General features: G+C 34.7%; 1 non-coding gene across 1 annotated transcript; it reads left to right on the plus strand.

Moving 5' to 3' along the window:
- Positions 1–4,709: 4,709 nt before the first annotated feature.
- LOC138815803 (U6 spliceosomal RNA) lies at positions 4,710–4,816 on the plus strand. The gene has a single exon (XR_011368489.1). It is a non-coding gene; the product is annotated as a U6 spliceosomal RNA (small nuclear RNA).
- The last annotated feature ends 10,388 nt before the right edge of the window (positions 4,817–15,204 follow it).

The following is a 15,204-nucleotide window of genomic DNA, read 5'->3' on the forward strand; positions in this document are numbered from 1 at the left end:
TCCCTATTTAAACGATTTGTTTTTCCCCTTCCCCTCCACAAATTATACCGACATCAAATACAGTGAAAGCAGGGGTTATACTGTGGGGGAGGGACATACAAAGCAACAAAGAAATAATCTTATAAATGTGTAAGAAACAATCGCATGAAAGAAAAAAACATTTGAATACATATCTTAGGGTTCATTTCCCTAACATCACCTTATCTGACCTTTTCTGCTTGACTCAGACATATACTAGATATTGCATGGGACCTATGTTTCTTTGGGCCTGGCTTACTTCACTTAATATAATTTTTTCCAAGCCTTTCCATTTCCTAACAAATGGGGCAATGTCATTCTTTCTGATGGATGCATAGAATTTCATTGTGTATATATACCACATTTTCTTGATGCATTCATCTACTGAGGGGCACCTGGGTTGGTTCCATATCTTAGCTATAGTAATTAATGCTGCAATAAATATAATCGTGCTGGTAGCTTTAGTGTGGTCTTATTGGTAAACATTTGGGTAAATACCCAAAAGTGGGATTGCTGGGTCATAGGGGAGCTCTATGTGGAGTCTTTTGAAGAACTTCCATACTACTTTCCAAAGTTCTATCTATTTTCTTGAAGATGATATTATTTCATAATTATGTGTGGCTAAATAGTATATCATTGTGTATATGCATATATGTATTACAATTTCTTTCTTCAATGAGTGATTAGGGAAAATGTAGGTTGATTCTGTAGTTATTTTTTTATGTGAGAGAAGGAAGGATGTATATAATGATGCTTGGAATGAGAAACATGCTCTTTAAGCAGGCACTCTCATATTTGAAACATCCTCTCAGCTACTCTTTCATCAGTATTTTAATAGTGAATTGAATTAAAAGAATAAAATTTATCTACTTTTGCAAAGATGTTTTTTTTCAGTACCTATAATATTTTTATTATAATGTTATGTTTACTATGTCATGTGAGTATGGGGATGAATGTGAAGATGAAAATCTAGGAATGTTTGTATACGTAGCTGACTCGAAGGAAACAATGTATGTGAGATACAGGATTCAAATAAAAGTTTGAGACCTGTAAGTTGCTAAATTGATGTATATGTCCAGTTTGTGGTGTGTGATTTCAAGATCACATTTTGGTAGATTTCATACCAAGTAAGTAGATGTTTCTAACCCCAAATCTTAAGGAATAAAATAATCATTGTCTTAGTATTCCAGACATTGTCATAAGTGGAAAAAATGATTGAAAGTATGATGGGTCAATAGTAAGCCTTTAACACTCTACATTTTCCCCCAAATCTTCAGATGTACTCTTTGGATATTAATTACAAATGTATTTATAAACATTGATATAATATGATCTTATACATAAATATATGTATATATTATAAATATATCATATATAGTTATATTTTAAATGTGTACCATAAATATTGACTTATATTTAAATGTAATTCATCTCATCATTTATACATATATATATATATATATGCATACTTTTTTTTTTGGTCAGTTGTGGGTCTTGAACTCTGGGCTTGAGTGCTGTCCCTGTGCTCTTCAGCTCAAGGCAAGAGCTCTACCACTTGAGACATTTTGCCACTTACAGTTTTCTGGTGGTTTATTGGAGATAAGAATCTTTGGAATTTCCTGCCTGGGCTGGCATTGAACTGTGACCCTCAGATCTCAGCCTCCTGAGTAGCTAGGATTATAGGCATGAGCCAAGGGCTCCGGGCTATATTTACATCCGAGATTTGTTAGTGGAACAAAGGGTACAGAAACTATTATTCTTATCACAAAATGTCTTCACACTTACAGGTATAATTATAAGAAGAAAAACGATAAATATTCACAGTGGCACAAAAATCCCTTAGGTGCCTAACAAGACAGCACGTTTTTCCAGACACTGCATGTGGTGTGAGCTCTTTGCAACCCAAGCGACTGTAGAAGATATTGCACCCTAAACAAAACTGACAATTGCATGAACCCAGTGCTCTATGACAGATTTAGCCAGGCCTATCTTAGAGATTCTTGTTAGGGACATGATGAAAAATTTATAGTTTAGTTGTGATTATAGAACTCTTTTATACATGTCACTCAGCCATTAACTATATTTAACATAGTTCCTTTTGCTCTAACTTATATTTTCATGGCTTAGGAAACTGTTTTTTGTTTGTGAAAACTTAGCTGTTCACTATATAGACATGAGTTTTTAATCCTTGAAATTACTGTCTGCATAGTGTTCTATGAGATGAGCTTCTCTTTACCATATCATAGGAATAAACTTACTCTGATTCAAACTTGGACAACAGCTACCTTGTTCTCTCTCCTAGAAAACCATCTGCATAGACTTCTTTACATGTAAACAGACCCTCATTTACTTGCAAAAGTCTGTCAGTGAGTCAAACCTAACTCACCCAAGTGAGGTGAATTCCTCTGTCATGCTTCCTTTACTTTAAAAATTGTAAGAACTGTACAGCAATGTGCATACTTTTTAATGTGAAGTGTGACTCCTATTTTCCATAATGTGAATCAAGCAGAGGAATCAATTTAAAATGTGAAAGAACCTTACAAAGAGTCTTGGACCTTGAAAATTGCCCTGGGTATGAATTTTTGGAGAAATATCCCTTCTAAGACAAAGGACTCAGTTTTTTTTTTTTTTATATTGTGCTGGTACTGGGGTTTGAACTCCTGGCCTTGAGCTCTATCTGGGCTTTAATTCTCAATGTTTGCTCTATACCACCTGAGCCACACCTTCACTTCTTCCTTTTACCACAAGAGCAGAAAAGAATCTCTTAGGTTTATCTACTTAAAATAGCTTGGAGTTGCAATTGTCAAATTTGAACCTACTGAGTATCTAGGTGTAAGCCACTGGTGCTGTGCTAGAACTCACTTCTTAAGAATAAATAATCACAAAAAGAGGTGCAATAAATATTTGTTCAATTATGTATGTGTTGACTGATAAGCCAAATCACTTGCTACTGGAAAAGAAAAAGAGAGAAGATAGAGATTAATATGGAGGAGAGAGACACAAAGAAAGAAGGGATGGGAGGGTAAATGAGTGGAGGGGAGTGAAAGGGAGGATATGAGAGGAGAGGGTAGCTGGGTAGAATTGTCTACTGCTCACTAAGGTATTGTTGGACAATCAATGCCGTTGCATTTATGTAGCCAAAGCTTTATATTTTTGGTAGTAAGTTGATATATAAAATACCAATTTACAGGTAGTAACCTGTTAGTGTGCTTCCTCCTGCACCAAGGAAGCCACAGTTAGGTTACTGTTACAGATAAGGCAAGAGTAAGCAGTTTAAGTTATTCTGAGAAACAATAATTGACATAACTAGGAATGTTCCCTTGTATGGTGAAGTCAAGCATCACTCTTTTCCCTGCTACAGTCTTCCTCTCAACAAGAATAGCAAAACCAGAAGAGGAAGGAGATATCTGAGTAATGATCATCTCTCTGTTTACCCTCATCCCTTGGCCTCTCAAACAATAAAGCCAAAGGAGACTTAACCTGAACTAATGGGGAAAATGGGGGGAAAAGTTCAGTCTAACTTATTGTGAAACTTTTAAAATAATTGGGGCAGTATTTCAAATACTGAAATAAAACTTTTTAAATTATTAATAAAAAGTTACTCGAAACTTATTGAAAATTTAAGACTACAGGGCTCACTACATAGTGGAATCTGCATAGGTAAAACTGACTCGTGCTCCTATCATCAGAAATTGAAGATTGTCCCTAAACATAGACTGCTGAAGTGATAAGCGATGGAAATTCATGATGGATAGCATAATGCTGAGAGCATGGAAATTATTTCCTTTCCATCTTCAGTGTGTAGAGAAGAAAAAAGCTCTATAGGATGGTCCTGAAGGTGCAATTCTAAATTTAGGACAGAAGGTGAATAGTAAAATAGACCTATCTCAGCCATTCAGAGATTGGAAATGTGGAGAAATATATTCATTTATGTGGTCAAACATGGAAGAGAGGATGTGGCAAGCCCATAGCCAAATGCCAAAGGTAGAGATATTTAACAAAACACCATGAATTTGAAACAAGTCTTAAAAGGGGAGCTAGGCTTAGGGCAGAAGGATGGAGAGGGAAATGGTGGACTAATACAGTCATAACACTCAATGTACATATGTGAGAATATAAGTAGGAAACTTGAAGGGATAGGTGGGGTTGGGGTAAGGGAAGGAAGAAAAAAGGAAAATTTGACAATGATCCAGATGCACTGAACATTCAAATGCACATACACTCTATTCAACACTGACATGATGAAGCAAAACCCCTTTGTACAACTTGCTAAAGATAAATTTTTTTGAAGTTTTAATATTAAAAGACCAGAAGCACAAACCTTTAGAGATAAATAAGAGGATAGTATTGACATATTGTTGAGGCTTGTGTTCCCAAAATTGAAACAATTCCCAAAATTGAATATATTTAAAACATTAAAACTTTGAACGAACCTTAACACTTGCTGCAGTGTTCATTATGACAGGTGCCTTGTATAGAATAATTGAATTCCTCCTCCTACACATTTCTTGAACAACAAATATCTGGAATTATTTTGTTTTTGACATGTCAATCTTGACTTTATTCTTAAATGTGTGCTTATGTAAGAAATATATGGTTGTAAAATTTCATGACAATTCTTTTGAACTTCCTTTTTGTTGAATCGTCTAGTTTAATAAAATCCAATTGCACTTTTGATATAAAAATATTTTGTGCTCAATTCAGAATCACATACACTAACATTGGAACGATACAGAGAAGATTAGCATGGCACCTGTGCAAGGACGACATGCAAATTCGTGGAGCGTTCCATATTTTTACAACAACAGATGCTGGAGGGGATGTGGCCACAAGGGAACCATACAGCATTCTTGGTGGGAGTGTAAACTTGTTCAACCACTTTGGAAAGCATTATGGAGGTTCCTCAAACGATTCCACATAAAGCTCCCCTTTGACCCAGCAACCCCACTTTTAGGGATTTACTAAATGATCACAAACAAGACCATACTAAAACTACCAGCTCAACTATGTTTATTGCAGCATTATTTACCATAGCTAAGATATGGAACCAACCCAGCTGTCCCCACTACATGAATGGATCAAGAAAATGTGGTGTATATACACAAGGGAATTCTATGCCTCCATCAGAAAGAATGACATCACCCAATTTGTTAGGAAATGGAAAGACTTGGGAAAAAATTTATTATGTGAAGTAAGCCAAGTCCAAAGAAACAGGTCCCATGGTTTCCCTTATTTTCAATAACAAATATATGTCTAGGGCAAGCAGATAATGTCAAAAACTATGTTCATATGAACAGATATGATGATGTTAAGGGAATTGAACTCCAAGATAGGGAAACAAGTAGTTTTTTGTTTGTTTCTTGCTATTGTTTCTAACGTACTTATAATGTGCGATGTGAATTTTTGTTTCTTTGTATGTTCCTCCCCCATGCTATAACCCTTGTTTTCACTGTATTTGAAGTTGGTGCACGTGCCTCTTGTATGTACGCTTCTCTAATTTGGGGAGGGGAAGGGAAAAGATGCATGCGTGCAAACGCATGTGCATGCATGTGTGTTGGCGTGCTCAGAGTTTGAAATCAGGGCTTAAAGGCCATGCTAGCTCTTTCCTCTCTAGGTTGGTGAGGTACTATATGAACTACATTTTCTTTCCTGGGTCTTTGCTAGTTCATTAAAAATTTTGAAAAATAATTTCATGAATTTTTTTGTTTGTTTTGGAAGCCCTGATTGGCTTCCAATGGTTATCCACAGATCTCAGGCTCCTGAGGAGATATCCCAAGTAGATAGGATTATAAGTGTGACTAACCAATACAAGGCTTTCAGAATAATTTTAAAAGTAGAAGAAAATTTACTTCATGGGGGCCTGTTTTATTGTCTCCTACTTTTAAAGCATTTTGCATTGATTAAATGTGAATTTATTTCATTTTTGGATTCTTAAAAGACAGTAAGTGATATTTAAAAGTTTTGGTACTTTTTAAAAAAACTGGAACTGTGGGACAGAAGAAATTTGCCTCTCTTTGGACCTCAATTTAGAAGCTCAGCTCTGTGCATGATAACCCAAAGTCACCAACACAGTCTGTGTTGAAGACAAAATGTGACAGAAAACAATCACCATGGGCAATATTTGCTATGCTATTATTTCTTGGAAAATATGAATATTGAATTGAGAGTGTAAGAGAATGGAGAGAATTTACCTACCTTTTGTGTATTGCGGAAAGACTTTTGGAAACTTTGACTCATTTCCTTCCTCACTGTGTGTCTTTGGGCCATGCACTTAGTGCCTTTAATTACAATTTTTCCCAACACTAAAATGGTAATAACATTAGCATTATAGCAAATGTTATCTTAAGAATTAAGAGAAATAAAACTTGTAAAATACTTAACATAAACTTCCATGAATGAGCTTTGAGTTTAGCCAGAAGTTTTTTTTAAATACTAAATAGAATGTCATAAGTATTACGGAAACCATTACATGTAGTGAGCAACCAGAAGTAATGTTATCTATTGATCATGCTCTGCTTCCAGGGAAGCCAGGTGGATAACTTCTCATGCTGTAAATCAAACTGGTTATCTTCAGTCTTGTTAGTGTAAAAATATCAGGGACATAATAATGAAGGAATGTTGTTGACTGAGATGAAGTCCAAAAGAAAATGTACAGGGCTGGGAAGGTAGCTCAGTGGTAGACCGCTTGCCTTGCATGTCTGAGGCCCTGGGTTCGATTCCCCAGTACCACATAAGCAAAAAGAAAAAAAAACCGGAAGTGGTGCTGTGGCTCAAGTGGTAGAGCACTAGCCTTGAGCTGAAGAGCTGAGGGACAGCGCCCAGGCCCAGAGTTCAGGCCCCTTGACCGGATCTCCCCCCCCCAAAAAAAAGAAAATGTACAAAACTGAGAAAACATAAAAGTATCTGAGCAGTATAGTGTGTTTTACATCATTTAAGTTAAATAACAAAGATAAGGAAAACCTAGAAGAATAAATTGTCTTTTTGATATTTTATCATAGGTCTTTCCTCATTCTTGTAGAGGCATCATCAGATGAGAGGAAATGTATTTTTTTTGTTCACTTCCTTCCATTTATTCTTTTGTTTGAAATCTGAACTACATGAGACAGAAAGAAACGAAGGGAAATTAGTCACACAGGCTTTGGAAAGAAAAATCAACGTAAAATAAAATACATATAGTCTTGTATAAGGTCTAACTAAATTGAGTTATATAGTCTCAAGCATTAACAGAAAATGATTTAATCAATATCATGTTATTGAAAACTAAAAAATGTTAAGAGTTGCTTAATTTTTTCCTTTCTACTACCTTGAATAAATTATTGCTTTTGTATAGAGAGATTAAAGATGAGATTAACAAGAAACTTGATTAAAAATGGACAAAATTTCTGAATAGACATGTTTTCCAAAAAGCCCTGAAAATTGCCAATGGGTTTACAAAGTTGTGTTTAATACAACTTCTATACTGGTTTAATGTTTTGTAAGAAAAAGTCATTAGAGAAATGCAATTCAAAATTACTATGATACTACTTCATAACTACTATAACTCTTATCAAAAAAATCAAAGGAACCAGGTGTGATGGTAAAGGCTTGTAATTCGAAGCTTTTAGGAGGTTGGAGTAAAAGGATTTGGGTCTGAGGTCATCTTGGGTATTGCACACAGTAAAAAACTGCCCTTTAAAAAAACTTTAAAAAAAAGTAATAATGTTGGCTGGTGAGAGTGTGGAGAAAAGGAAAATTTCTTCACTCTTGGTCAAAATACAGGTTAGTACTCTCATTGTAGAAAGTAGTATGCAGTTTTCTAAAGAAATTCAAAGATGAAATATCAACTGACCCACCAATCATGTGATTATTTCTCTCTGAGTAACTCATAAATATATCTGTAGTTCATTGTTATTCACATTATTCACAACAACAGCCAAGATATAAATCGAAGTTCAGTGTTCAACTACAGACTAATAAACAACTGTGGTGCATGCACAAATATATTTTTCTGTTTCATCCTTAAAATAGCAAGAGATTTCTCCCATTAGCCACAACTTACAATCACCTGAAAGATGTATTCTAAATGAGGAAAAATGTTGTCTTCTGATATTTGTAAACACACACACACACACACACACACACACACACACACACACACACACACACACACACACCAACCTCAAACATTAAGAGTGAAATTTTTTGAAAAGTAAAGCAAAGTGGAATTGCTGGGGCATTTAGGTCACAATGTAGAAGATAGTAGATATACAGGATGAACTGGTATAGAGTTACAATGTACAACATGAGGATACAGGGGACAACACTGGCCTTACATAGGAATGAAGCTAAATAAGTAGGAGTTGTTCTTCCTAGTAAAGGTTGCTCTTTTGGATGCTCTTCCTCCAGTAATGGATAAGATGAACATAATTCTTTAAATATATCTGCCTGTTAGCAGAAATAATAACAAACAATATAGCAATAATATTGTATGCTCAACATAGGACAAAATATCAAATTAAAATACATGAGATTATCCTTGGTGTGAACTAATTATTACAAATAAGGGAAACCATGGGAGCTATGTTTCTTTAAGTCCCACCAACAGTGTAATAGAGTTCCCAATTGGCTACATCCATGTCAGCATTTGCTATTGTTAGTCTTCTTGATAATGACCATTCTAACTGGGATGAGGTAGAATCAGTCTTGTTTACTTGTAGATTTGTGGGCACCTTCTAGCTACCATAAATGAATGAATCCATGAAACTTATATTGCTCTGAGTCTGCATTCTGTTCTCTTTGCTCTTAGTATAATTTTACCAAGCCTTTCATTTTCATTAATACTGGTGAAAAGTCATCCTCTCTGATGGGTGAATAGAATTCCACTGTGTTTGTTTTTGTGTGTGTGTGTGTGTAGGATCATGATAGGCCCATAAGCCTTCTGTTTCATCTGTAATTTTGTAATTCCATATTAAATTTGGATTGCTTTCTCTACTGCATTGAAAAATATAGTTGGGATTTTGATGAGTATTGCATTGTCAATTTTTTGTCGGCCATATTGCAGTTTCATCATGTAAATTCTTCCAACCAGGAGCATTAAAATATTTTCCATTTTCTTGAGTCTCCTTCAATTTCCCTTTTTAGATTTTTAAAGTTTTCACAGTAGAGGTCCTTCACATTTTTAGTTACATTAATTCCTAGTTTTGTTGTTGTTGTTTAGTTTAGATTTGATTTGGTTTAGAGGCTAATCCATATGAAGTTGTTTTCTGAATTTCAGCCTGGATATTTCCATTCTTGGTAACACAAAAACTACTGATTCTTGTGTTTTTTATACCCTGCTACATTGCTGAAGGTTAGCATCACCATTAGTAACTTGAAGGAGGAAGCTATAGGGTCCTTTAAATACAGGATCATTTCATCTGTAAAAAGGGATAGTTTTATGTCTTCCCTATTTGGGTCCCCTTTATGTTTTTCTCTTGCTTATTGCTCTTGCTAGAAAGTCCACTACCTTATTGAAGAGTAGTAGAGAGAGTGAACATCATTGTCTCATTCCTGATTTTAATGTCTTCATGCTTCCACTGGGTAAATGCTAATTATCTGTCATATATATACTCTGAATTATATTGAGGTATGTTCCATGCATTTCTAGCTTCTCAGACAATCATAAAGGGGTATTGGAGCTTGTTAAAAGCTATTATTACATCCCTATAGACAATCATGTTTTTCTTTTACCTGCTTCTGCTGATGTTTTGTATTATGATTATTGACAAGAATATTGAATCCAATTGTATCCTAAGATGAATCCTATTTGATCATACAATATTATTTTTTGTTGCTGAAATTAGTTGGTGAGAATTTTATTAAGAAGTTCTGCATCATTGCTTATCAAAGAATTGGGTTCATAGTTCTCTTTCTTTGGTGAGTCCCTATATAATTTGGGGAAGAGTCTAATTCTGCATCATACAATGTGTTCGATAATTCCATTTCCCTTTCTATTCCATTGAAGAGTTACATCTATGTATTGTAAGTTATTTGCAGGCCTTAATTTCATGGTAAATTTATTGAGTCATAGATTTTTCTGAAATGGGAAGTGGTTTATTGACATTTCATTTTCATTTCTTCTTATGTGTTACTTCTTGCTTCAGATCCAGTATAGGAACGCATCAATTTCTCCAGGATTCTTCAGGTGATTGGTATCAGATTTTCAAAGTGCTGTCTTATAACATTCTCAATTTTGCTTATATCTGTTGTGGTCTCATTTTTGTCTCTAATTTTCTGTATTTGCATGAGTTCTCTTATTGTTTTGTCTTTTTTATTATGAAGGTGATATACAGAGAGGTGGGTTACAGTTACATAAATAATGAGTACATTTTTTTCTTCTTCCCCCAACCCTGACATCCCACTCCCACAAAGTTGTAAAGTTTATTTCTAACATAGTGTCTAGTGAATATCACTCTTGCTTTGGTTAATCTTTGTCCCACCATTTCTGTGATTTCCCTTCCTTTCCCCAAGTCAGATTAACTTATGAATAAGACAAAGGGTACAGAAATCAAAAACAGTGAGTACAGGGAATAAACCAAAGGGGAAAAACTAAATAGAAATAACTAAAAACAATTCACTATACAATAATCTTCTATCCATTTCTTGGAGCTCATTTTGATAAGCATCATTTTATGGTGATATGTGTATTGCTATTGAGCTACTGTGAATATCCTAGACATATTCTAGTTTTTCCAAATGAGTGAAAACATGTAGCCTCTGATTCTTTGGGTCTGGCTTGTTTGAATTATTATGTTCCCAAATGATTCCATTTTCTTACAAATGGGACAATGTCAATCATTCTGATGGAAGCATAGAATTTTGTTGTGAATATATACAACATTTTCTTGATCCATCATTGCTGGGTCATAGGGGAGCTCTAGTGAGGAACCTCTATACTTCTTTACAGAGTATTTGAACAAGTTTACATTTCCACCAGTAGTGTAGTAATGTTCCTTTTTGGCCACATCCCCACCAGCCCAGCATCTGTTATTATTAGTTTTCTACATTCAAACTGGGGTTAGGTGGAATCTCAATTTTGCTTTGATTTGCATTTCTTTTATGGCCAGAAATGCTGCATATTTCTTCATGTGTCTATTGGCCATTCATATTTCTTCTTCAAAGAGGTCTGTCCTTAAATCTTAAGTTCAATTATATTATGAGGGTTGTTGTTTCTATGAGGATTTGTTTTTTGGGGGGCGTTAATTTTGGGGCTCTAAGAATATTTGCGATATGAGGACATTGTATGTTGCAGAGCAAATAAAGACCTTCTCCCACTCTATTAGTTTTCTACTTGTCTTTCTATCTATATAAGTTCTCTTTTTAGTCAGATTTGGTAAGGGTCTGTCAAGTCTGTTAATTTATTGAAAGAACCAGCTCTGTTTTGTTGATCTTTCTATGTTTTATTTTGTCTTTATTTAGTTATTTCTGATTTAATGTTTTATATGTTTCAGCCTACTTACGTTTGGACTTGTTCCTCTCTTCAAGGAGCTTTAGGTACATGATAAAAATACTGATTTGAGATTTCCCCAATTGCTTGATGTAGGCATTCAAAGCTATAAATTTTCCTGTAAGTACTGCATTTAATGTGTCCCAGAGGAGCTGGTATTTTGTGTGTTCATTTTTGTTAAATACCCGAAACTTTCAGATTTCCATTCTAATCTCTTCAGTGCCCCACTGGTCATTCAGCAATGTGTTGTTCAGTCTTCATAGGTTTGACAATTTTTGTTGCTTTAGCTGTTTAATTTTAAGTTTATTCTGCTGTGGTCTGACAAGCTATGGGAATTCAATTAATTTTTCTTTTGATTTGGACAGAATTTCTGTATGACATAGGATGGGTTCTGTTTTGGAGAATTTTCCATGACCTGCTGCAAAGAATGTATATACTGACACTGAATGTATATTCTGTAGATGTCTGTTAGGGCAAGATGGTCAATGCAGGTCTTCAGTTTCTTGGTTGAGTTTTTCCTGGATAACCAATCCATGCGTGACAATTATGGGTTGAGATGTATTTTTAGGTTATGTAGTATTTGGTTGATGATGTGGGGTGGTCTAAGATTCACGGCATTGATATTTACACTTGTTGTATCCTCCTAATGGAGAACTGCCTTTATCAATATATAATATCCCTTCCTACTAATTTTAATTTTAATTCTCTAATATTTTATGTTAGTAATTCTACTGTGGCCTGTTTATGGTATCCATTTACTTGAAAAATTTCCTTCCAGCCTTTCAGTTCGAGTATGTGTTTGTTTTTGTCAATGAAATGTATCTCTAGTGGACACTGGATGGATGTGTCTTGTTTTTTCATAATACTATCTAACCTGTGTTTTCTAATTGGAAATTTAAGTCCATTGATATTGAGAGTTATGGCTGGGAAATATTTAATAATTCCTGCTGTTATACACCTGCTGTTAGGAGCTGTGCCTCATCTATTCTTTTTTTTGGGGGGGGGTCCAGTCGTGGGGCCTGAACTCTGGGCCTGGGTGCTGTCCCTCAGCTCTTCAGCTCAAGGCTAGCACTCTACCACTTGAGCCACAGTGCCACTTCTGGCTTTTTTCTTTTTGCTTATGTGGTGCTGAGGAATCGAACCCAGAGCCTCATGCATGCAAGGCAAGTGCTCTACCACTGAGCCACCTTCCCAGCCCCTCATCTATTCTTAATATATTTACATTGTTCTCTGGTAGGGAGCATTTTATATAACCATTTCCTGTTCTTTTTGACCTTCTCTATGTAGGATATATTTGATTAATTTCTATCTTGTTGATTTGGTGGAGATAAAATTTTCAAGTTCTCTTTGTCATGAAATATTTTTATATATCCTTTAAATATAAAGGAGAGTTTGGCTTGGGAGAGTATTCACAGTTGGTAGTTGTTTGTCTTTAATGTTTGCCATATATCATGCCAGGCTCTCCTTTTTACCATATCAGCTAAGAAATCATTATTTTTTCTGACTGTATATCCTTTATAAATAATCGGTTTTTTCTCCTGACAGCTTAAGAATCCTTTCCTTGATCTCTAATGATCCTCTAATGGATTATGATGTGGTGGTGGGTTGTTCTGTTCTGGTATTCTCCGTTTGGTGTTCTAAAGGCTTCTCTTCTCTGAATGAGCCTATCTGTATGGATGTTTGGCATGTTCTCTGCTAGAATTCTGTAATATGTTTCCCATCCATTTTGTTTCTTGCTCTTCTCCTTCTTGATACCTATCTTCCCCAAGTTTGATCTTCTAACTGAATCTTGAACTTCCAGAGAGATCGTTTCTTATTTCTTGGAATTGTTCTACATGATTAACTCCTCTTTTCTATTAGACCTAGTCTGTCTTTGATGCCTAACATTATCTTCTATGTCATCTATTAGCTGTGGAGACTTTCTACTTTGGTTTTGATTTCTCTGTCTTCTAATTGGTCATTTTTTTTAGGGCTTCTATCTTAACTAAAGCTTTATTTTAGGTCTTGTGTGGACTTTCTTTACATCTTTTCTTTGGGTAAGGGAGTTGGAGGGGCTGTTTTTTTAGCTGTGTCTTCTCATACCTTTTAACTATTTAACTACTTAACTATTTTTTCCTTGGACTCCTTTGCCTTCTCAGACTTTATTTATCTTTCCGTTTGTAGTCTTCATGAATTATTTTGCTAATCTTTGATTGGTCTCATCTTTTTTGACAAATTTCCTTGTAAAGATTTTGTATCTTTTCGTTAATCACATTTTTCAGCAGTATTTGTGATGTATTTTGAATTCTCTCTTCTAGCTCCTTAATTGTCTGTTCTAATGTCTGGTCAGTTCCTGTGTGAATTATACTACCTTGGCATCAGTTTTCTTGTATTTTTCTGATTTGTTCTGTCCATTTGGTGGATTTCTTGGCTTTCATTTGGGGAATCTATGATCTTAATAGGTGACTCTCTATGTTCTTGGTTGATTTTTCAGGTCTTCTGTTGTTATTTGTTTTTCTGGAATTTGGTTTTTGTCTAGACGATTAAGTGTAGGATTAGAGATCATTTGTGGTGAGATGTTGTCATGTTAGTACTGATGGTTCCAATGACAATTCGAACTGTCCAGTGGTAAGGTGAATAGTGTCTGTGTTTGGATGTGGCTTTCTCTGTTCCTGCTTTTTTCCCATGTAGCCCTTTTGTTTCCACAGTGCAGCTGTGCTTTTGAGTATGTTGTCCAACACAGTCACAACAGTCACCTTCCAGGCTGGGTAACTTTTCATAGATTTTTGTTTTCTTGTAAAGACAGAATAAAATGTTCTTTTGAATTATATATTTATATATAATTATAACTGACTTGTTTGACCTGCTAGAAGTGGAATACCTGCTAGGACTCTAAATCTCTGTTTCATTAGCTAGAGCTAGGGTAATTTTCTGTTCTTATTCTGCCATTGTCTTTCTACTTCCTCAGGTTTATTTTTGATATTGTGGATTTTTTCACATAATTTAGCATTTGTGATGGTTGTATCTGGTTATTTTTGTTTTTCTGTTTGTGTTACTTTGAAATAGTGATTTCAGGCTTCTCTGAAGAGACAGTAATAATATGAAATATATGTTATTACATTGAAAGAAAGAGAGCAGACATTTTAACCTTTTGCTACAAGTAAATTAATATTAAGCAAAACTAATGAAAATAATTACTTATTTACTCTTTAGAGAATGAGCATAGTACTCTTGGATATCTTGGAGGAAACATATTAGACTCATTACATTTACATTGAAATTACAGGCTAAACATTCTTTTTCAGAAGATAAAAGCTTCAGTTCTTTCATATAATATTATAAAATCATAATACCTGCATGTTGATTTGTTTTCATCTGAAATTTTCAATTCCATTCTTCATCCATTAGGTATCTAGTGCTTTGAATGACCAATTCCTTAAAATACCTATATTTCTTATATTGTGATGTAAATCTCAGTAATATAAGTATGAATTTATCTCTCAGTCTCATCTTGAGCTACATTCAAATGAAATTTATGCAGTCTCAAGCAAGAATCCTATTTTACTCTTTTCTATGTTTTAATCAATATATCCATTCTCTTTAGAAATACGTTCTCATCTTTTTCTAGAAATATTTTTCTCATCTTTCTCATCATATTGCTCCAGTGAACATCGTGTACTTTCAGTACTTTAATTGAAATAAATATAAAGTTTTGAACATGAAGACACTTCCTCCCATTATCA

This window comes from Dipodomys merriami, unplaced genomic scaffold, assembly GCF_024711535.1.
Source record: "Dipodomys merriami isolate MVZ:Mamm:240054 unplaced genomic scaffold, mDipMer1.0.p SCAF_67, whole genome shotgun sequence".
NCBI classification, from domain to species: domain Eukaryota; kingdom Metazoa; phylum Chordata; class Mammalia; order Rodentia; family Heteromyidae; genus Dipodomys; species Dipodomys merriami.